Below are 24243 nucleotides of genomic sequence, written 5' to 3'. Positions count from 1 at the left end.
CCTCCTACTCCGCTTAGAAGCAGTATTTTTCGCTGGTGTTCTGCGAGTACCTCCTTCATGGCCACGTCGATGGCACCGTGGAGTCAACCCTCATGATCAACGACGAGGAGTGGATGATCCTCGACGCCACCACCATCCGCTGGTTCTACCTCACCATCTCCAGCGACCACTTCCACACCGTGGTGGATGACGACGACGACGCCTATGCCGTCTGGACTAAGCCCAACGGCCTCTTCACCGACAACAAGCTGCAGCGCAAGGTCCTTCTCCACGGCGAGTTTTACGGATGCCAGCAGCTTGACTCGTCCATCGACAGTTTTTGCATGCGCCTGAGCTCTGCAATCTCAGAGAGACGGTCGGTGACGAGCTCCTCATCAGCACCCTCACCGCCGGTCTCAACGAGGATTTTGGGAACACCGCCTCCAAGCTCACCCTCATTCTGGATCCTACCTTCGCTAAGGTGGTGGCGTACCTCAAGCTGGAGGAGCGCCGTATGAGGATGGCCCGGACTCGGGCGACCCACACCGCCCTCGTCGCCGGCACTCGCGGGGGCCAGGCCCCGTCACCTCCGTGCCCGACGCCAGCCCAGCCGCCGGCGCCCGCTTTCCCGCCCGGCTTCCCGCCCGCCCTGGTTGCCCCCTTCCTGGAGCCCCAGCCGGCCGCCAATGGAGGGGTCGTCGCGGTGGCCACCGTGGAGGCCGCAAGCAGCAACAGGGGGCGGGCGCTCAGGGAAGAGCCGCCCGCCCTCCGCAGCAGCAGTACTCGTTGGCTTCGTGGTACGCCGGTCAGAGCCCATGGATCGGTGTCGTGCACGCCTACTCCATGCCGGTTCTGCGTGCCCCTAGCTCGGGTATTCTCGGCGCCGGGCCACCATCTCACCAGGCGTTCTACGCGGCGCCGCAGCCTTACGCGGCGCCCTATGGGACCCTCTCCTACGACTAGCAGCCGCAGCCAGGCGGGCTGCCGCCGCTGCCCCTGACTGCCCCGCTGCAGCAGCATGCTCTCCCGCCGGTGCCGTGGGACCCGGCCCTTCTGGCGGCTCTCCACACCGCCCCTTCACCGTCCACCTACACAGGCGGCTGCGACTGGTATATGGACACTGGAGCTACCGTGCATATGGCCGCTTATCCCGGTAACCTCCATACCTCCTATCCTGTCCACACTTCTGCTCGCATCACCGTCGGTGACGGTTCCTCCCTTCCCATTACTCACATAGGACATGCATATTTTCCGTCTAATTCCACTCCAATATCACTGTCTAACGTCTTAGTTTCTCCTGATCTTATTAAAAATCTTGTTTCTGTTCGTTCTCTTACACATGAAAATCTTGTTACCGTTGAGTTTGACGAGTGTGGTTTTTCTGTTAAGGACGCTCGCAGTCGGATGGTACTCCACCGATGTGATAGCCCCGATGAGCTCTACCCGGTTCACTCCACCACCTCCGCCGCCCGTGTCGCTCTCGCCACCGGAGTGGATCTTTGGCACGCTCGCTTTGGTCATCCCAACCCCGCCACCCTTCGTCATATACTTCAGAGTTTTTCTTTCACGTGTAATAAGAACGAGGATCACTCCTGTCATGCATGTCGCCTTGGCAAACATGCTCGTCTCCCGTTTAGGGCATCTTCTCATGTTGCATCGTACCCATTTGAGTTAATTCATAGTGATGTTTGGACCTCTCCTGTTGCAAGCAATACGGGCTATCTTTATTATCTTGTCATACTTGATGATTTTTCGCATTATGTGTGGACCTTCCCGTTGCGTCGCAAGTCGGATGTTATATCCACTCTCGCTGCCTTCTACTCTTATGTTCTCATGCAGTTTGGTCGTCCCATTCTTGCATTCTAGAAAGATAACGGGAAGGAGTTTGACAACCTAGCTGTTCGTACTCTCCTCACCACACATGGCACGACTTTTCAGCTCACCTTCCTGTACACTTCGCAGCAGAACGGTCGCGCTGAGCGTGTCCTCCGCACTCTTAACGACTGCGTTCGGACTCTCCTCTTTCACGGCAATGTGCATCCGCGCTTTTGGCCTGACACTCTCATCATCGCATCACTTCTCATTAACAACATTCCATGTCGCACTCGCGGGAACTTTGCACCTCATCACCTCCTCTTCGGTGCACCGCCGTCTTATGATGAGCTTCGCATCTTCGGCTATCTCTGCTATCCTAGCATCGTCGCCACTGCGCCTCATAAGCTTGCACCTGCTCCGTTGCCTGCATCTTTTTTGGCTACCCACCTAACACTAAGGGCTACCGCTGCTACGATCCCGTCTCCCATCGTGTTTTCACCTCCCGACACGTTTACTTTGATGAGAAGGTGTTTCCGTTTCAGCAGCAAGTACCTCTCCTCGCCTCGTCGCCCCCGGCCACCGGCGGCCCTTCGGCGACTTCGTCAGGTGCACAGCCCCGCTCGGCTCTCGGACCGCCTCCGGGCTTTGGCGGTCCTCGCGTCGTGGGACGAGCTACGCTTCACGCCCCCACGCCAGCGCCCGCCTCTTCGGCCTCCTCAGCCGGCCCCAACGCCTCGGCCGACGCCCCCTCTTCACCCGCCGCCCCCGCCACGGGCGTCGTGGGCTCGGCTGCCGAGGGCTCGGCCGCCTCCTCCTCCCCGGCCGCGTCACCGGCGGTCTCGTCGGCCGCGTCGCTGGCCGCCGCGCCGATTGCATCGCCGGCCACCACACCAGCCATTTCTGCGTTGCCGTCTCGTCCCGTCACACGGGCCCACACTAGCATTCACCGTCCGAGTCTGCGGTACTCGAGCGATGAGTACCTCCTCGCCGCCTCCACCGCGGAGCCGTACCCTCTTCCTGCGTCCGCTCGCGCAGCCCTTCGTGACCCTCACTGGCTTGCTGCAATGCAGGAAGAGTTCGACGCTCTTCAGCGAAACCGCACCTGGACACTAGTTCCCCGGCCTCCTCGCGCCAATGTTATCAGCGGCAAGTGGGTCTTTCGCCACAAGACCCGCTCGGATGGTACACTTGAGCGCTACAAGGCTCGCTGGGTGGTTCGTGGTTTTCGACAGCACGCTAGAGTTGACTTCACTGAGACGTTTGCACCGGTTGTCGAACCGGGCACGATCCGCACCGTCCTCCAGCTTGCGGTGTCCTGAGGCTGGCCAGTTCATCAGATGGATGTCTCCAACGCCTTCCTCCACGACCATCTTGATACGTCTCCAACGTATCTACTTTTTCTCACGCTTTTCCTCTTGTTTTGGACTCTAATTTGCATGATTTGGATGAAACTAACCCCGGACTGACGCTGTTTTTAGCAGAACTACCATGGTGTTGTTTTTATGCGGAAATGAAAGTTCTCGGAATGGAACAAAACATTGCGAGGATTTTTTATACCAATAATAAGAATTTTTGGAGCCAAGACCCACCAGAGAGGGGCCCCTGGGTGGGCACAACCCACCAGGGCGCCCCCCTCTCCTGGCGTGCCCAGGTGGGTTGTACTCACGTGGTGGCCCCGCTGACGACCCCCTGATACTATAAAATCACATTATTCCAGAAAAAAATGAGGAAAAAAGAATTATCGCGATCCACGAGATGGAGCCGCCTCCAAGCCCTATTCTTCCTCGGGAGGGCAGATCTGGAGTCCGTTTGGGGCTCCAGAGAGGGGGATCTTCGTTCTTCGTCATCACCAACCTATCTCCATCGCCAATTCATGATGCTCCCCACCGGGAGTGAGTAATTCCTTCATAGGCTCACTGGTTGGTGAGGAGTTGGATGAGATTCATCATGTAATCGAGTTAGTTTTGTTAGGGCCTGATCCCTAATATCCACTATGTTCCTAGATTGATGTTGCTATGACTTTGCTATGCTTAATGCTTGTCACTTTGGGCCCGGGTGCCATGAACTCAGATCTGAACCGTTTATGAATTCGTCATTATATCCATGTTTTAGATCCGATCTTGCAAGTTATAGTCACCTACTACGTGTTATGATCCGGCAACCCCGGAGTGACAACAACCGGGCCCACTCTCGGTGATGACCGTAGTTTGAGGAGTTCATGTATTCACTATGTGATAATGCTTTGTTCTGGTTCTCTATTAAAAGGAGGCCTTAATATCCCTTAGTTTCCAATATGGACCCCGCTGCCACGGGAGGGTAGGACAAAAGATGTCATGCAAGTTATTTTAATAAAGCACGTATGACTATTTACGGAATACATGCCTACATTATATCGATGAACTGGAGCTAGTGCCGTATCGCCCTAGGTTATAACTGTTACATGATGAATATCATCCAACAAGTCACTGATCCAATGCCTACAAATTTACCCTTATTGATCTTGCTGCGTTACTATTACTATCATCACTGTTACACTTGCTACAAATTACTGCTATCTATGATACTGTTACCGTTGATGTTGTCACTATTATCAAAACTATCAAACTACTTTGCTACTGATCACTTTGCTGCAGATAATTAATCTCCAGGTGTGGTTGAATTGACAACTCAGCTGCTAATACCTTCAAATATTCTTTGGCTCCCCTTGTGTCGAATCTATAAATTTGGGTTAAATACTTGTGGGTTATCACATCTTGAGGAGCAGATTTATTGTGAGCAGGCCACCGGCTTCGTCGATGCATCTCTTCCTGGCCATGTGTGTTTGTTGTCCCGGTCTCTCTACGGGCTCAAGCAAGCACCTCGCGCCTGGTACCAGCGGATCGCCGGGTTTCTTCAGACCCTGGGCTTCAGCGTCACACGCTCGGACGCCTCACTGTTTGTCTATCGCCATGGTGACACGACTGCATATTTGCTCCTCTATGTCGACGACATTATCCTGACGGCCTCCTCCGCAGCTCTTATTCAGCAGATTACTGTCAGGCTGTGTGACGAGTTCGCCATCAAGGACTTAGGTGCTCTACATTATTTCCTTGGCAGAGGTTGTTCGGCGACCGGAAGGATTCTTTCTTCATCAGCAGAAGTATGTGCACGAACTCCTTGAGCGTACTGGCATGCTCAACTGTCACCCTGTTGCTACTCTTGTTGACACGAAGGCCAAGGTTTCTGCTCTCGAGGGCTCGCCAGCGTCGGATGCTCCCTTCTACCGGTCTATTGTCGGCGCTCTTCAGTATCTGACTCTCACCCGACCGGATCTACAGTATGTTGTTTAGTAGGTGTGTCTCCACATGCACGCCCCTCGTGACTCCCATTGGACTCTCGTGAAGCGGATCCTCCGTTACATTCGCGGCACGGTGACTCTTGGGCTCACCCTCACGGCGTCCACTTCTCTGGAGATGGTGGCCTACTCCGACGTGGACTCGGCTGGCTGCCCCGACACCCGTTGGTCCACCTCTTGCATTTACCTCGGTCCTTCACTCGTCTCGTGGTCGTCCAAGTGACAACCCACGGTTTCGCGCTCCAGCGCGGAGGCTGAGTATCGAGTTGTGGCTAACGCTATTGCCGAGTGCACCTGGCTATGATAGTTACTTCAGGATCTGCATCATGATGTCTCCTAGGCTACGGTTGTCTACTGCGACAATGTCTCTGCGGTGTACCTCTCTGCCAACCCCGTTCATCATCGTCGGACTAAGCACATTGAGCTGGACATTCACTTTGTGCACGAGCAGGTGGCCCTTGGACGTATTCGGGTCCTCCATGTTCCGACTGCACAACAGTTCGCCGATGTGATGACGAAGGGACTGCCGACTTCCACCTTCGAGGAGTTTCATTCCAGTCTCTACGTCACTAGCGCCGCTTCGACTGCGGGGGGGGGGGGGGTGTTGAGTATGTTGTGTACGTGTATATTGTGTATTGGGCCCACCTCCTGCTTCCTCTGTATAGTCGAGGTTGTGGCCCCCTCTGTACTCATATATACGTGCCTGGTGCACCGATCAATGGATTGCGATTGCACAGCCTATTCTTCTCGTTCTACAACATCAATCTTCACTTCTTGTCTTACTTGAATCTTTCATCATGAATTCTATACTCATTCATGGTAACCTGCCATGACGTCACATCTCAGTATCGTGTTAACCGCCATGACCTCATCTCGCATTAATTGTGCACATGGCCCAGAACCTCTCAACAGATTTTTTTCTTTCTTTAATGAACTTCTGAAAATCGAGGCATTCACATAGCCACATAACCACTTTCCGGCCTCCTCGATTCCCGAACAAGCCATCTATCCACTTCCTTATAAATAGGGACATGGGGTCCTCCTTTTCTCTTTTACCCCTCCCTCCTCATCGTCGTCTTCCTCCTCGCGATGCCCTAGCAAGCCCGAGCTCCGCCGCCGCCGTCTTCCTCCAGCACCCTCAACTCCGGCCGCTGCATCAGCCTGAATAGACCAAAGAACTCCGACGCGCCTCCATTGTTCATCAACACCAGTAAGCATCCATTTTTTCCATAACAGATCTGCACTAGGGTTTTCATCGTTCATCAGTGTTCTTCGCTGTTTTCACTTTTTTTCCAGTTTGCCCAGTTTTGATCTGAACTTGGCACCAGAGTTGCGCAGTAGTGATTTAACATCACTTTCGAATAACTAAAGATGCTCTCTCTGTATAAGATCTTATTTGAGCGTACGAGTTCTTCTACTGTCGCCACCTTAGGTTTAGAATTTCCTTTATGTTCTGAACTGCTGCAGATCCAAAACCATAGCACCAATCTATGGAATATGTTTGTCCATCACTTAGTAAATCCTCACTTATAGATCTAAAATATGGCAACTGTTCAGGCGGCTTAAATGATAAACCGTAACCCACCATATACCATTAGTCCCCTTTTAAGCCGCCAATGCATGTTCATAATCTATATAACCTGGTACCGTCTTTCGGTTTAATCATGTCAATCTTGATAGCACTTACTTTTTGATTGCTGGTCGGTTTTAGCAGCACAATCCTTAACCCAGCAATACTTTCCTTTGTAGTCAAAAAATTTCTAAAGCCAAGACCGTCACCTCATGCAACTGGGTCGTCTCCCGGGTTACCGAGGAAACAATGAACGAGTATGTCCAAACGGGCATCTTAGCCAAAAAAGATTTCATCCATTGGAGAGTCCCAGGCATAGAAACCCCTCCTCAGCCCAAGGAAGGTGAAGTAATTGTCTTTACTGATCATGTGCTCCGAGGTTCCACCCCCCGGCTCAAAATTCTTCCGCGATGTGCTGCACCTTTTCAAGCTCCATCCTCAATATATCGGGCCCAATTCCGTTTCAAATATCTGCAACTTTCAAGTGTTTAGCGAAGTATACCTTCAACATGAGCCTACTGTAGAATTGTTCAGAGAATTTTATTACTTAAATCGGCAGATTGAGTTCACAAATAGACCCAGCCTAGAATTAGGCGGCATTTCAATTCAGAGGCGGAAAGAAGCCACTTTCCTAGCCGCCAAATTGCCCAGTCATCCCAAGGACTGGAACCAAACTTGCTTTTACTGCCAAGACACTTCTCCAGAAGGGGAGAATCCTCTGTCGGGTTATCGTGAAAGTTGGCTTAGCAGCAGGAACCCTCTGCCAGAGTGGATTAGCATAAAAGAACGGGCCAAATATATGCCCATCTTTTCAAAGCTCAGAGCCTTGATGGCTAACTGTTTGACTGGAATCGACCTAGTTCGATGCTGGGTCGCCTGGAGAATTTTGCCCTTAAGCCGCCGCTCCAATTTAATGTGTGAGTATACTGGCAATGTCAAAGACCCTCAGCGCCACTGTCAGACTGAACTGACTGATGAAGATATCAATGATATGACCAAGACTCTGCTGAACGAGAGCTTGGAAAAATGCAGCAAGGCTGGCTTAAGTCCTTTTTACACCCTTAACAAACCTCTAGCTGTAAGTACTTCAAACAATTTCCGGTTTACTCAGTTGTTCACTTTAAACTGCCTTCTTATAGTCATTTAAATTTCCGCAGGCCGATTCTCCTTTCTGGAACAAGAAGTTGCAAGACAAGCCAGCCAAGAAGACCCGGACAAAGAATAAGGCTCTTAAAAAGCCTGACAAGAAGAAGACCACCCCCTCCGAGTTATTTAACTTGGATGATCATGATGAGTCGGAGGTAGAACTTGACTCCCTTTGGCTCATTTTTTGTACATCTTATTGACAATGATCACTATCAGGAATTCAGGATGACGCGGAGGCTAGTCGTGCTGACGATGAAGAGGTAATTACTCTTTCTTCCGGCTCAGAACCTCCGGTGAGATGGAAAACTCTACAAGCAAGCTGGAAAGTAAGATTTTCTCACCCTTTAGCTTATTTGGATCCCAACTTTCTTTTGAAGAAACAACAGCACGAACTTCGCTGGACAACCCAGAATAGCGGAGGTGGAAACCTTTCCTCCGGCTTACCAAACACCCCCGCTCCCCGAAAGCACCGGAACGATGTGCCACAAAATTCATCCTTATCTTTTCCAAAAGCGGGTCTTATTCGTCAACCACTTAACCCGTCCGACTCAAACTATCAGGGAACATCTCACTCCTCATCTGGTGACTCCACTGGAACTCAGGTTCCTCTGTTCAAGACTGTTCCTGGGTGAGAATACTTTTTCCTGCTTACTTTAACACCTTGCTCAATTGGTATACTAACCTCATCATATCTTTTACTTTCAGTGCTATGGACAAACCCAGCAAGAAGCTGAAGGTTAATAAACTGGCTGAAGATCCCAAGGTTGCTGACCTGGAGAAACAGACAATGTCTGAGTCTTTGCATCAAACTTCTGAAGCAGCCATGGACCATCCGCCACCAGAGGAGCACCTTGTCACCATGGACCCCATGAACGTTGATCCAGAGAATGCTAAGCCGCCCAGCCCCGCCCAGCCGGCTCAAGAAATCGAAGATGTCATAGTTACTAGGACAGCTTACACAGCACCAGGTAACCCCACCGTCTTGTCCAAGCACAGCGCCAATGAGGAATTCTCAGCTGCTGACAAAGGCAAGTGGAAACTAGATCTGGAGAGCTATGCTCAATTCAATGCCCAGGAGCTTCACGCGGGTTACTTGAACCGCCTTCACACCAGTCGTGACTTTGAAGCCCGCTTGGTTAATCTCACGAAAGATCGTTTTGAGGTAAGCAAAAAACTTTTCTCATACAAATATATATCTGTCAGCCGCCAAGTCTATTGAATATGAAAAACTTGAATATGTTGTAGACTTAAATATCCTTGTTGATCTTGTAGTCATACCATAGTAATGTGTAATCTCAAAGCAAGAACATGTAGCTCCCAAGGGCTGGCTTAAACTGGAAAGTTAAGCCGGGACTTTAAGTAGTAGTGCTCAATTTCGCACATGTAGCCCCCAAGCACTACTGCAGGTTACTGCTAACGCGACACTACGATCAGAGACCCTTTGCCAAAACTGTGTGCAATGCAATAATCGCAAATGATGGTGTAAAAAACCGTCAAAAAAGGTGCAAAACATTTGCAATGGCGGAGCCATCAAACACGGTTTAGATTTTAGTTGCGTGTGCGATGCAGGACACACGATTAATCCATTCAAACTATCTGCGATGAGGCAGAACAACAGAAATGGGCAGCTATAACATGTGTGTGCGATGCAGGACACACGGTTAATCCATTCGAACTGTTTGCGATGAGGTAGAACAACAGAAACGGGCAGCCATATCAATGTGTGTGCGATATGCGGCATACGGTTAACTTGGACTAACTATTTTTGATTAGGGAACACAACAGAAACGGTTCAACTTAACAAGATGTATGTGATATGCGGCATACAGTTCACATGGATGAACTGTTTGCGATGAGCCAAAAGAACACAAACGAGTCGTGTAAACAAGATGTGTGTGATACGTGGCAAACAGCCGACTCGGATGAACTGTTTACGATGAGAAATTACAACACAGACGGTCAATGCAGTTACTTCGTGTGCGATTCTGTGTGTACAAAAACTTTGAAAATGCAAACTAGTTGCTTGCGATGGCGGAGTATCGCACACGATGCGTCTGCGAGTACTCGTGTGCGATGATTAGTATGTTACACATACGTTTCCTTATGTTAACATGTGTGTGAATTTGCAATATGGACAGTTAATATGCAAATGCCTTCTGGTCATCGGGCACACTCTTAAACTCAATGAACTATGTACGATACTAATACTTTCCATTAAAATTTATGAACTTAGGTACAACATTAGAGTAACATATATATAGTAGTTACACTATTCGACAAAAGGAGGATCTTCGTAACACGTTTTTGACAATCATATGGTCCATATCTACATACTTAACATAGTAACAACTATCACATTTTAAGAGGCTAAGGGCCAACAACCATATGGTCCATATCTACATACTTAACATATATAGTAACAGCTAGCACATTTTAAGAGGCTGAGGGCCAACAACCACAACTATCCACTGGAAGGAGCTTGATCACGGTGACTCGACATCTCGTCAATGAAAAGGAAGAGCCCTCCTGTGCCTTGGTAGATCATGAGTAGAACAGTGTCTCCAATTTTCCAATATGGATGCATTGCCACGAGAAGCGAGAACTTGTTAATTTGAATGGTTCCATTTCTGCGGGAAATGCGGTACCTTGCAATCACTTTGGCATTATTAGCAGGCACAAGTGTAATTTCGACCACGCCGGGAAATCGATCCAGGAACTGCTACAGGGGGCAATTTCTGTTGACATGTAGAATAAAAAACAATTGTAACATATCTTTGAAGATATATATAGTTTATGAGCATCAACATTAAAATAAGACTTTTTACCAGCGTTTTGTGCACACAATTGGTCTTGTTTAGTGTGTGCACCATAGGTCTAATTAATCCCATCCAAAATCCAGCATTCATACGTTGTGCTATCTCTGTCAGATTATCAACAAAGTTTATGACATGCTTCAAGTCCTTCCAGTGAAATTTGGTACGCTTAGTAACATACAGATCGTTCACTATGCATCCAACATATCCTGCTTAAAAGGTGGAAAGGTATTATTTATTCCGAACATGGCAGAAGAATATATAGTGCGCATAAATTGGTAAATAGAATTTGTTACTGCCTGGAACGGAGTCAGAATATGATATCACAATTGGTTGCTTAAATAGTGATCAATTGGTTGCTTAAATAGTAATATGACAGCAAGGAGAAAGTTGAAAGGACACTAACCTCGATCATACTTTGATCGGCCGATGACGTTGGGGAAGTAAACATCCATGTTAATTAGACCAGGCTGTGGTGCACGCACTAGAATTTTATTGCCAACTTTTAGTTCATAACACTTAGACATTTTTCTCCAAAGGTCCGCATTAAAATAGTAGTGACCATGTTTATCAAGTTTTACGCTAACCGTCATTGTAAATCCATGCTGCATTGTCAATATGACATCCTGGGAGTCATCAGCAAAGTAAAGCCCAAGATTTCCTTGTACTCCTGTTCTTGCAAAGTAAGGGATGTACTGCTTGAAATGAAAATTAAGATCGTAAATTAGATATATTGAAATAACAGAGCAAGATGCAAATATGGGAGTAACTGATAGAACAGATCCATATATATATATATATATGAAAGCAAAGTACAAAAATATAGAATTAAAAATAGAGAATGTAACAAAGATTTGATACAAATATATAGATAATGTAGCAACAGACGGTATATGTTCACAAATTTAGGCCATGCCGACCGTGGTAGGTTGAGATTGAACATACCGAGCGCTCCATGAAGTCATCCGGAATGGTGAGATAGAACTTCGTTTCCGACTGGCCACGACCACAGTTGCCCTATTTGTGCTCGCACTGTGGACACATGAATGAACACCCATGAATCAGCTAGAACAAAAATGATTCCACGGCGATTTCCGCCGGTTGATTAACAGCGACGGACGGACTGCGATAAGAGATGAGTGAATATTTCACTAATTAAGTTGATTACTTTCTCCATGAGAAAAATCCCCGGCCCAATCCCGCCGAAAACCCCAGTCGACCAGAGTCTAGAATGTCGGTGCAGATAGGCGGCGGGAAGCGATGGAGGCAAAATCCGGTGCCGTTTGGAGCGCGACCTATGCCCGCCGCCAACAGCCGTCGAGCTTAGGGTGCAGAGTTGCGGAGGAGTCCGCAGCGAGTGAGTGGGGACGAAGTGGGCGAGGGTTTTCTTTTCCTTTTGCATGTGTGAGTGAACACACACGGTCCGCAGAGGCGACTGAGATGAATCGTGTGCGTAGTAAATCACCGAGATTGAATGGGAATCCAAATTTCTACGATGAACATAAACCCTGCTAATCACCGTGTTCAAATTTGACACTTTTCCAGGTTCATTTACAATATTTAGGGGATTATGTGCATTTTGTAGGCATTAATGCACATAATTCAAATTCAAACAATCGGTGCATGAAAGGGTGCACAATAAGGATCTAGAAAAACCATACTCATGGTATTTAGTAATTTCTCAAGCCTTTTACAAGGAATTGGCAGAGATTTCAATGGAATGCGTGGCAATAGTCAACCACAAATGCATTAATCTCGTGGGTTATCAACTATAGAACAATGAAATATGTGCATGAAAAACATGACGGCTGGCATGGAGCCATGGTATGGCCTCACCGTGCCCTGGTTAAAAGCTGAGAAGGTTTGATTTATGTCGTCATGCATGCCCTTCATAAATCGAACCATCACCGAGGAAGTTCAATGCTTTCGAGAGGGAAATCACCAAGATTGAAGGGGAATCCAAATTTCCGTCCTAGTTTGTCATTCAGTTTTTTTCCAACGATCAACATACCGCCTCAAATGCAACGTGTTCAAATTTGACATTTTTCCGAACTCATTTACCATATTTAGGGGATTATGTGCATTTTCTAGGCATTAATTATGCACATAATTCAAATTCGAACAATCGGTGCATGAAAAGGTGCACAAGAACGGTCTGGAAAACCATGCTCGTGCTATTTAGTACATTCTCATGCCTTTTACAAGGAATGGGCAGATATTTCAAGGAAATGTGTGGCAATAGTCAACCATAAACGCGTCGTTTACTGGGTTAACAACTATACAAAAATGAAATACATTCTTGGAAAAACATGACGCCTGGTGTGGTGCCATGGTATGACCTCACCGTGCCCTGGTAAAAATGTCGTCATGCACGCCTTTCATAAAACGAACCATCACCGAGGAAGTTTCATGGTTTCGAGGGGGAAATCACCAAGATTGAAGGGGGGTCCAAATTTCCTTTGTCCTTTGTCCACGAGTTTTTTTCTATGATGAACATACAACCTGCAAATCACCGTGTTCAAACTTGGCACTTTTCCGGGTTCATTTGCCATATTTAGGGGATTATGTGCATTTCCTAGGCATTAATGCACACAATTCAAGTTCAAACAATCGGTGCATGAAAGGGTCCACAAGAACGGCCTGGAAAACCATGCTCGTGCCATTTAGTAAATTCTCATGCCTTTTACAAGGAATGGACAGATATTTCGATGAAATGTGTGGCAATAGTCAACCACAAATGTTTGTTTGTTGGGTTTTCAACTATAGAAAAAATGAAATAAATGCTTAAAAACATGACGCCTGGCATGGTGCCATGGTATGACCTCACCATGCCCTGGTAAAAATTTGAGAAGGTTTGGCTTATGTCGTCATGCACGCCCTTCATAAATCGAACCATCACTGAGGAAGTTCCATGCTTTCGAGAGGGAAATCCCCAAGATTGAAGGGGAATCCAAATTTCCGTCCTAGTTTGTCATTCAGTTTTTTTCCAACGATCAACATACCGCCTCAAATGCAACGTGTTCAAATTTGACATTTTCCCGGGCTCATTTACCATATTTAGGGGATTATGTGCATTTTCTAGGCATTAATGGACATAATTCAAATTCGAACAATCGGTGCATGAAAAGGTGCACAAGAACGGTCTGGAAAACCATGCTCGTGTTATTTAGTACATTCTCATGCCTTTTACAAGGAATGGGCAGATATTTCAAGGAAATGTGTGGCAATAGTCAACCATAAACGCGTCGTTTACTCGGTTAACAACTATACAAAAAATGAAACACATGGTTGGAAAACATGACGCCTGGCGTGGTGCCATGGTATGGCCTCACCATGCCCTGGTAAAAATTGGAGAATGTTTTCCTTATGTCGTGATGCGCGCCTTTCATAAATCGAACCATCACCGAGGAAGTTTCATGGTTTCGAGGGGGAAATCACCAAGATTGAAGGGGGGTCCAAATTTCCTTTGTCCTTTGTCCACGAGTTTTTTTCTATGATGAACATACAACCTGCAAATCACCGTGTTCAAATTTGGCACTTTTCCGGGTTCATTTGCCATATTTAGGGGATTATGTGCATTTCCTAGGCATTAATGCGCATAATTCAAGTTCAAACAATCGATGCATGAAAGGGTCCACAAGAACGGCCTAGAAAACCATGCTCGTGCCATTTAGTAAATTCTCATGCCTTTTACAAGGAATGGGCAGATATTTCGATGAAATGTGTGGCAATTGTCAACCACAAATGTTTGTTTGTTGGGTTTTCAACTATATAAAAAATGAAATAAATGCTTAAAAACATGACACCTGTCATGGTGCCATGGTATGACCTCACCATTGCCTGGTAAAAATTTGAGAAGGTTTGGCTTATGTCGTCATGCACGCCCTTCATAAATTGAACCATCACCGAGGAAGTTCCATGCTTTCGAGAGGGAAATCCCCAAGATTGAACGGGAATCCAAATTTCTTCGTTCTTTGCCCTGGAGTTTTTTCTACGACGAACATACACCCTGCAAATCACCGTGTTCAAATTTGGCATTTTTCCGGGCTCATTTACCATATTTAGGGGATTATGTGCATTTTCTAGGCATTTAGCGGCATATAAATCCAATCCAGCTACAGGTGCACGGGTGTGATGTGAGCGACGTGGATTGCCGTTCAATCATGGCGCATCCAACGGTGCACACGCGAGATCCGCATGGCTGGGGTTCCGGCCAATCATAAGGCAACACACTGCGCACACTGTTTCCGGAAGCAACGTGAGATGAACCGTGTGCGATAATGAACGAGCAAAATTGTAAGGGAAGCCAAATTTCTGTTGTCGTTTGTCGTTGAGCTCTTGAATACCACCGCACTGTACGGCTGCCCGGCCCCTCCGTCCCAGAGCTCTCTCCAGGCGTCGTCCATGGCACCGCGGGGCACAATAACTGGTAAGGAAGCGATGGCATCCTGCCGCGTCACGTTCCTCGCCGCCCACGACCGCACACATGGTAAGGAAGCGATGCCATCTCGCCACGCCGAGTTCATTGCCGTCGATGGCCAGATAGTTACACGGGCGGACTTTGAGGCTGCCATGGCCGAATGGGTGGTGGATCTAGAGGCGGCCAAAGCCGCACAGAAGGAGCGGAAAGGGCAGAAAGCAGTCAAGAAAAGAGAGTCCCGCCGCCGCAAGAAAAAAGAGGCCGCACGCCATGGTGAGGAGAGCTTGGTGGAGATCGAAGCACGGTGGGCTGCCGCCTACAAGGCCGGGAAGGAGAATGCCGGCGTCTGGCCAGCATGCCCTGATGGCAGCATGTGAGAAGTAGTTTAAGTTTGTAGTATTAGAGCAAATTACCAGTAGTACTTTAAGTTTGTAGTATTAACGTACAATGTCGGTAAGAGCATCCTTTGAGGGCTTTGAGCGTTGATTAGCATGTGTGCCCGTGTGCGTTTTTTCGTTAATCATTAGAAGATCACAAAACACACGGTTTCTATGACGTACCCGTCTGCGTTTTTTTGCGTTAATGACCCATAAGTCAGTTATCTGTGCGATATTTCCTAATAAACCAGGCGTACCATTGATCGAAAAAATCAAGTACACGTGTACATTTTTTTGGAGACGGGATCTGCCAACTTTCTTTTTTCTTGCACACGAGTATTTTACGCGCTTCATCTGTGTTGTGTGTTTCCCCCGCCCAAGTTTCAAGTTTCGCACCGAAATTTTCATTAGGCGCGCGATTTCAGAATTTATTCCTCCAACCACATCTCCTTCCCCTCAGTATCCCCCCTCCCTCGCGCCTCCCCCTACCGGCATCTCAAACCGCCGCCGCCGCCGCCGCAACCACAACTGCAACCACATATACGTTCTGCTCGGATCTAGTCAGGTAACCCACCGATCTCTATCACGTCCCCGGCCGGATTGCATAAATGGCGCCTGCAAAACATCCTCATGCGTCCAGATCCCCCCCCCCCGCCAGGAGCTGATGGAGGTCCATGGCGTGATGGCCGCTGTGCGTGTTGACCCGGAGGAACACCTCGCCTCCGCCGCCACCGCCGACATGGTGCAGGCTCTGGCCCAGATGAAGTCCCCCAGTGACTACCCCCCAGGACTTAACAGGTAAGAGCTGACCAGCTAAATCTTACCAATACCACTTGCAACGGCTATGATTTGTACGGTTGATGTATTAAGCATGTTCATGCCTTGTTTATTTCAGTACTGCACATTGTGTGATGTTCAAATATTACCGTGTCCATCTCAATTTCACCAATACCAGCAACAAACTTACAATACATGACTCGGGATATCACTACAGATGCTGCCCATTTGCTATTTTTAGTGGATGCTAACCCTGTTGTACTTAACATGCTTGTCCATGTACTTACGCAGGGTCATAACGGTCGATGCTTTTGTTTGCCGTCGAGGTGAGCTGCATCCCATGTCTTACAGTATTTCACATAATTTGTGCAATTGCAGTTTAACTTCTACCATTTACTGGTTGCCTGTAGGTACACATGTCAGTGGCACTGATCCATGCTTCGACCCGAAGGAACAGCTCGCCTCCGCCGTCGCTGACTTTGGGCGAGCTCTGGCCAAGATGAAGTGCCGCAGCAACTACCTCTCAGGACTTACCAAGTATGTACTCACCAGTTCAATCTTAGCAATACCAGTTGCAATTAATGGCTATGTTCTGTACGGTCGATGTATTAAGCATGTTCTAGTAAACATGCCTAACACGTTTTTGCTACTTTCCCTACCTTTTTATAAACATCTGGGCCATTCTCTGCTCTGGCAGCACCTGCCTTGTGATGTTTAACTATGCCAATTGCATTTTTATCAGTACCAGTTTCAATGTCTATTAAGCCTTTTGCAATTAACAGTTGAATCCATTTTTAAACAGTTGTATTTCAATGGCTACAAACTTACAAAACATGACCTAGGATGCTGTTAAGCCTGTTGCAATTAACAGTTGTATCCATTTTTTAATCTGTCCATTTGCTACCATGCTACTCTCCGCAATGAAGATATACTAGAGATGCTGCCACATTTGCTATTTTTGGTGGATGCTAGCCCTGTTGTACTTAACATGCTTGTCCATGTACTTACGCAGGGTCATAATGGCCGATGCTGTTGTTTGTCATCGAGGTTAGCTGCATCACATGTCTTACAGTATTTCACACCATTTGTGCAATTGCAGTTTAACTTCTACCATTTACTAGTTGCCTGTAGGTACACATGTCAGTGGCACTGATCCACGCTTCGACCCTGAGGAACAACTCGCCTCCGCCGCCGCTGACTTTGGGCGGGCTCTGGCCAAGATGAAGTGCCACAGCAACTACCTCTCAGGACTTACCAAGTATGTACCCACCAGTTCAATCTTACCAATACCAGTTGCAATTAATGGCTATGTTTTGTACTGTCGATGTATTAAGCATGTTGTAGTAAACATGCCCAACACGTTTGAGCTATTTTCCCTACCTTTTTATAGGCAACTGGGCCATTATCTGCTCTGGCAGCACCTGCCCTGTGATGTTTAACTCTGCCAATTGCATTTTTATCAGTACCGGTTTCAATGGCCATTAAGCCTGTTGCAATTAACAGTTGTATCCATTTTTAAAGAGTTGTATTTCAATGGCTACAAACTTACAAAACATGAATTAGGATGCTGTTAAGCCTGTTGCAATTAATAGTTGTATCCATTTTTTAATCCGTCCCTTTGTTACTGTGCTACTCTTTCAAAATGAAGATATCACTACAGATGCTGTCGTTTTATTACCATTTGCTATTTTGGTGGATGTTAACCTTGTTGTAGTTAACATTGGCTTTCCATGTACTTACACAGGGCTACAATGGGTGATGCTGTTTTTTGTCGTCGAGGTTAGCTGCATCCCATGTCTTATACACCATCTATTCCTAAATATAAATATTTTTAGAGATTCCAATATAGACTGCATAAGGAGCAAAATGAGTGAATCTAGATTCTAATCTAAACTATATCTATAATTCTATATACATCCGTATGTAGTTCATATTGAAATCTCAAAAAAAATACTTGTACTTAGGAACATAGGTAGTTGTATTTTACATCATTTGTGCAATCCTAGTTTAGCTTCTAACATTTACTGGTTGCTTGTAGATACATATAAGAGCGGTACTGATCCATGCTTCGATCCCTTTTGCGTATGGGGCAATGAGATATTCATGAACAAACGTCAAGTGAGGAAACTAAGAAAGATTGTTAGGCGAAAGAAACGGGTGATTGGAATTAAGCTCTTTATTTACACTTTGTCGAAGACAACAGTGAACTTTAGGATGGTAAGTAATGTGTTACTCTTTTAGACCTCAATATCTGATATTTTTCTCTTTTCAGTGGTTTCCGAAGCTATTTACTGATGATTACCTTGAAAACTACATGACCGGAGTGGAGGCAACTAAGGTTAAAGTATATAATTCCTGCTACCATGATAATGCTCTAGAAGTCTTCCTGAAGGCGGTGAAGGATGGGCGGGCGATCGTCACAAGGGGTTGGACAAAAGTGGTTCATGCCTATGGCATGCAGGAAGGCACATTATGGGCATTCCGCTTCTTCAACACCGTCAGCAGTCAAAATGATTTACACTTGTCTCTTCACGTTTACCGCCTTTAAATACTATGGTTCATCATAGTTAATTGCTACCTAATCTTGTAATTACTGAACATATTGTACTGGCAATATTATTTATGGATTCGTTGTTGAACCATTGTGCTGAGAATTTGAATTGCATGTTTCATATTTCAAAATTTCCAATTAGAATAATAAATTATAGGCAAAAATAAAAAGAGAACAGACGGTCATGGAGCTTTGCAAACGGTTCTGGCAGTAAAAGCGCTTGTGATGGATAGCCCAATGCCACACAGTTTTCTACATCAAATCGTGTGTGATGTAGTTAATGAAAGCAAACAGTTAACCATGGCAAAGCGTGTGTGATAGTTACACCTTTCACACACGAGCGTATACATAAAACTGTGTGGAATGTACATCCGAACGGAAACATTTTCCCTGGATTGACTGTGTGGGATGTACATAAGAACGGAAACATATTCCTTGGATTGACTGTGTGTGATATACATACGAACGGAAATGTTTTTCTGGGATTCGCCGTATGGGATGTACATACCTACGGAAATGATTTTCTCGGATTACTGTGTGGGATGTACATACCTACGGAAATGATTGGGTTTCGATGCCTCGCCCGATCACACATGGCCGCAGCCTGGGTCCCAGGAGGGCCTATCCCTGATGATTTCTGGGTCATGTGGGAAGGACACCCTATCGCACACACTCACTTGGCGACGGTTCCAAATGCCGTCGCGGAAAGGGGTTAAAACCCGTTTGTTTAGGACCGACGCGTACCAATGAAGGGCCGACTTAATCTGTCGGATCGTGGGTTTCAGCAAACCCTTGAGGTTCGAACTCTGGGGTGCGCACGAAGAACACTCTCTTCCTAGCTCGCTCGCTCGACGATCTCACGGCCTAGCTCGACGAACCCAAGGAACAAGAGACACGAGGGTTTATACTGGTTCGGGCCACCGTGTTGTGGTTTAATACCCTACTCCAGTGTGGTGCAGTGGATTTCCTCGTAGGCTGAGGATGAACAAGTACAAGGTATGAACAGCCTCCTGAGGAGAGGTGTTCTTGAGCTCGGTGAGCTGGTGGATGTAAGGGTGGTCTGAGTGATCCGTCCGCCGCTATGGTGGTGGCAAGGTCCGACTTATAGAGGCCCAGGTCCTCTTCCCAAATATTAGGCGGGAAGGGATCCCACAACGGCCAAGTTTGAAGGGGGACAACTAGTACAAGCTATCCTGACAAAAGGTGGTCTTCGCCCGCCAAAGGCTCTGGTGGTGACGCTGCCATGGGCTCCGCAGTGACCTCCGTCCTGCCGTCTTGCTGGTCGTGGTCTCGTTGCACCGATATGGAAACCTTTGCCTGATGCCTCGGGACTCCTCGCCTGCGCTTGCCTCTTCGGCACCAAAGAGGAAACTGGTACACTGCGCCCGTTGGCGCCCGCCTGGCCTTGGTCGTCATGGCTCACATCACGTGAACCTCGCGAGGTGCCCCTTGCATAGATATCTCCGCTCCTCGGGAGCCAGCCTAGTGAGGCTGCCCCTGATGAGGTCTTGGTGTCGTCCGCCTCGCGAGGCTTGGCCCCTCGCGATGGTCTTGGGTGGTTGCTGCTGAAGATGGGTCGTACCAGGCCGTTGGCGGAGCTGCACCATGGGCCGCAGGTAGGCAGGCCTGGGTACCCCCGTTCCTAGGACGCCGACAGTAGCCCCCGGGCCCAAAGCGCGCTCGGACTTGGCTTCGAGGCAAAGCCAAAGGGCAAGTGCGGAGCGCCGCGGGCCCCAACTGCATGCGGCCCTGACTGACGCGTCGCGACGGATGGTACGTGGGCGCCTCCACTTCCCCATGCAACCTCGATTTCCGCCTGGCAAGGCAGCCGCCGTTGTCTACACAGCTCCGCCTCCTTTACAGGTAGCGCGCTCCGCAACTCCCTCGTCTTTCGGAAAACAGCAGATCCTTCCCCTGGGTCCGACCTCACACCAACCCTCCCCGCCGCCATGGCGCCAAGCCGAAAGAAGAAGGGGAAGAAGAAGTCCCGTACCTCGGCTCCCACGCCGCCGGTCTTCGAGCCCGCCATCGAGCGGTCGGTGGTGCTTAAACAGGAAGCGATGGATAAGGTACGCCCAGCGCTTGCCGCCGATTCCAATGAGTGGGGGCGATGGTGGCTTGGCCTGCTTCCCGCGCCTCGATTGATAGGATGGCCACCGAGATCCCCATCCATCTTCATGCCCTCTGGGCTGGCCTGATTCCTCCCTTCTCTGGCTTCTTCAATGCTGTGCTTTCGCATTATCAGATCAATGCGCTGCACCTCGACCCCCAATCCACCATCCTCCTTGCCGTCTTCGCCTTCGTCAGCGAAGCCATGGTGGGCATTGCCCCTTCCGTGGCCTTTCTTTGCCACTTCTTCTCACTGCATCTGACGGACGCTCTCCAGCGCTCGGAGTGTGTATCCCTCCAGGCCGTTGCGGCGACGGCTGGCTCGGGGATCAACTTCGAGCTCTCGCCGGTCGTGGAAGGTTTTCGGAAGCGGTGGGTGTTTGTGGATGCTGGCATGCTTAGCCCCCCGCTGCTGCTCCCGCAGATTCCGGCTGCCCCAAGCTCCGGTTGGGGGCAGACGAAGCTTGCCGACCGGCGGCTCGCCCATGTTTGGCATCGGCTGGCCAAGCTGAAGGACCTTGGGGTGACGGCACATATGGTGGTGAAGGAGTTCATCCGGTGTCGCATTGCTCTGCTTAAGCGCCACTCCCGGCCGATGTGGGCCTTTTCCGGCTACGGGGACCCCATGAGGCTTCATCCGCCTGCTCTTCCTCCGGAGGCGCGACACACAATGCTTGAGCTCCTGACGGGTGACCCAGCGCCAGCCAATCTGCCGGAGGAGGGCTGCCTTCTGTACTGCTGCTAGAACAAGGTGGAGTTCGTGAAGTAGATGCCCCCCTTTGACGATTGGGTGCTGCGCCCAGCCGGTCTTGCGGGGCCGCGCGAAAGCCCCGTCTTCGTGTCCCCCCCGCCTGCCGTCACCTCAGCGCTCGCCCCAGAAGCTGGTGCAGGGGGCGAGCACCGTCGAGCGCCCGCGAAGTGGCCACCGAGGAAGCGACACCAGTCGAGGCCCCTGAGGTCACGGCTCCTGAGGCTTGGGCGAGCCTTCCCTAAGCAGCAGCAGGAGGGTCGACGTGGTCGGAGGCCCCTGGGGTGGAGGCTCCCGAGGCTCAGGCAAGTCGTCCTGAGGTGGAGGTCGTGGGGCTGATGCAGGCGGGCACTCCCGAGGCCGCCCTTTCAGGAACCCCACCAGCCGCCCAAGGCGGCAGTGGCCGCGCCTAGGGCTTTGGGCAACTTCGCCTGAATTTTGGGGCACTCCGCAAGAGGAAGGTGTCTCCAAGCTGCAATGGTGACGCATACCGACCGCTGAAGCAGAGAAAATACATTGCCAAAGACGAGTAAGTACCTCATACGCGCGATTTCTTGAGTGCTGCATCCCTTTCTGACCAACGATCTTCAGGGTTCCCTCGGCTAGAACGGCGAAACCTCTTGGGGTGCGGCCCTCACCGGCCACCGGCTCATCGTTGACCTTGAGGTCTGCCTGCCGGACCGCCGCGCGGGGCCTGCGGCCCGATTAGGAGGCGGACGCATCAACCTGGGGCCTTGACTCGTCCTTCTTGGCGTCACTTCTTCGCGCTCCGGCCTGGGGTGCGGCCGGCGTGCCGAGGACTCCTCCACTGGTCATCGCCGGCAGCTGGGCGTCCCCAGCACTGGCCTCGTCTTCAGGTGGTGAGGCCACATTATCTAGCACCTTTGCCGGGGCCCGCGAGGCGTCGGAGAAGGCGCCGACCTCGCGCTCCTCGCCAGGGACGAGCAAGCCAGCCCGGACTTCCCCAGCGACCTCAGGCGCGGAGGACGGACTTGGCCGCGCACTGGAGCTCGCACGCGGTCGTGGCGTCGTGCGCCACGAGCTCTTGCAGGAGGCGATGAGTGCGCTAAGCCGCCTTGGAGGAGAGCTCGCGGCGGTCGACGCTCGACTCGAGACGGAGGACCTCCGCCTGGCTCATGAGTGACACCAATTGAAGGTCGCCATCAACTTTTGGCAGCTTTAGCACGAGCGTGACAAGGCAAAGGCCGCAGTGGAACTCGCGGCCTCCCGCGAGGCCAGCGGTCGGGCCCTGGAGGAAGCGAAGGAGGCCGACCACCGTCGTGAGAATGCCGAGGAGCGGGAGCGCAAGCTCCAGGCCTTGAGCGCCGCCCTGGAGGAGCAGATCGAGATGCGCCGGACCGTCTTGGCGTCGATGAGGGGAGTGCCCTCCGAAGAGAAGGAGATCCTGAAGCGTGAGGAAGCGCTGGCGCTGGAAGCTTCGGAGCGCAGCCTTGAGCTCGAGCGGCTGGAAACGAGGGAGCGCCAGGTGGCCATGGCCGAAGATGCCACCACCGTGCGTGAAGCCAAGATCCAGGAGGAGGTTGACCGGAGAGTAGCAGAAGCTCGCGCGGGCCTTGCCAACAAGTATGATCTGAAGTCGAAGTTCTCCGAGCCGAAGTTGAGGGCAGGACTGCCGCCCTCAGGGCAAGGTTGGACGAGGCGGAACGACGCAAGAAGGCCGCTTCGGAGGCCCTGGCCTCTGCCCAGGCTGGCCTAGCTGAGGCTCGTGCGGATCTGCTCTTGCTCCAGTAGCAGATCGACGACGCCGCGTCCCTCGCGCAGCAGAACATGGAGGAGGCGTGTCGCCGATAGACGCTGTAGCGCGAGCACGCTCCCATGCTCCAGGCCCTCAGAGTGAGGGACAATCGAGCATTGGGCTCTATCTGCGAGGAGAATGTCCCTCATCCTCGCGTGGAGGACTATGCCAGCCATCTACGGTTCTTCACCGAGATCGTGACGCGCCTGGAGGACCAGGCTGCGAGGGCTCGCGAGCTTGTTGAAGAGAGGAGGCGGGGCCTCCTTGGGCGCGCGTTCTCCCGCGTCTTCAGCCACCTCCAGGACCGTGACCCCCATATTGAATTTGATGTCGTCATTGCCCCAGTGCCCGGGGTTATTCATGACAACCTGGCGCACTGGGTGGATAATCACGTGGACGCCCTAGTCAGGGCGTTCGCCACCGAAGACGACGCAGTGGTGGTCGCGGCGGACGAAGACGACGCAGTCGACGACGGTGAAGACAACTCCAGCGTCAGCGCCAGCAGCGCGTATGAGAGCGACCAGGACGACCTTGTGAGCGAGATGTCCGACTGAGCCCGCACTCCTTCGCCTGAACCTGCACGCAGAGACTTGGACACGGCCCCGCAGGGCATGAGAGCATTTTGGAGGGGGAGCCCCTCTTGCATGTAAATTGATATTTTTCATTTCCCTTTAGGTCGGGCTTGAAACGTGTTTTCGTGAACTTGCGAACCCCTCAACTAGGTTGTTGTTGTGATTTACCTTGGTCCCGGAAGGCCTTGTGCGGTCTTCGAGGTTGCTGATGCGCCCTTCTCCCGAGAGGAGCCCCTTCTGGGCTCGCGAGGTTTTTGATCTCCCGAGGGGCCAGCC

This window comes from Triticum aestivum, chromosome 6D (assembly GCF_018294505.1).
Source record: "Triticum aestivum cultivar Chinese Spring chromosome 6D, IWGSC CS RefSeq v2.1, whole genome shotgun sequence".
Lineage (NCBI taxonomy): Eukaryota > Viridiplantae > Streptophyta > Magnoliopsida > Poales > Poaceae > Triticum > Triticum aestivum.
This window is presented reverse-complemented; position numbering follows the sequence as displayed.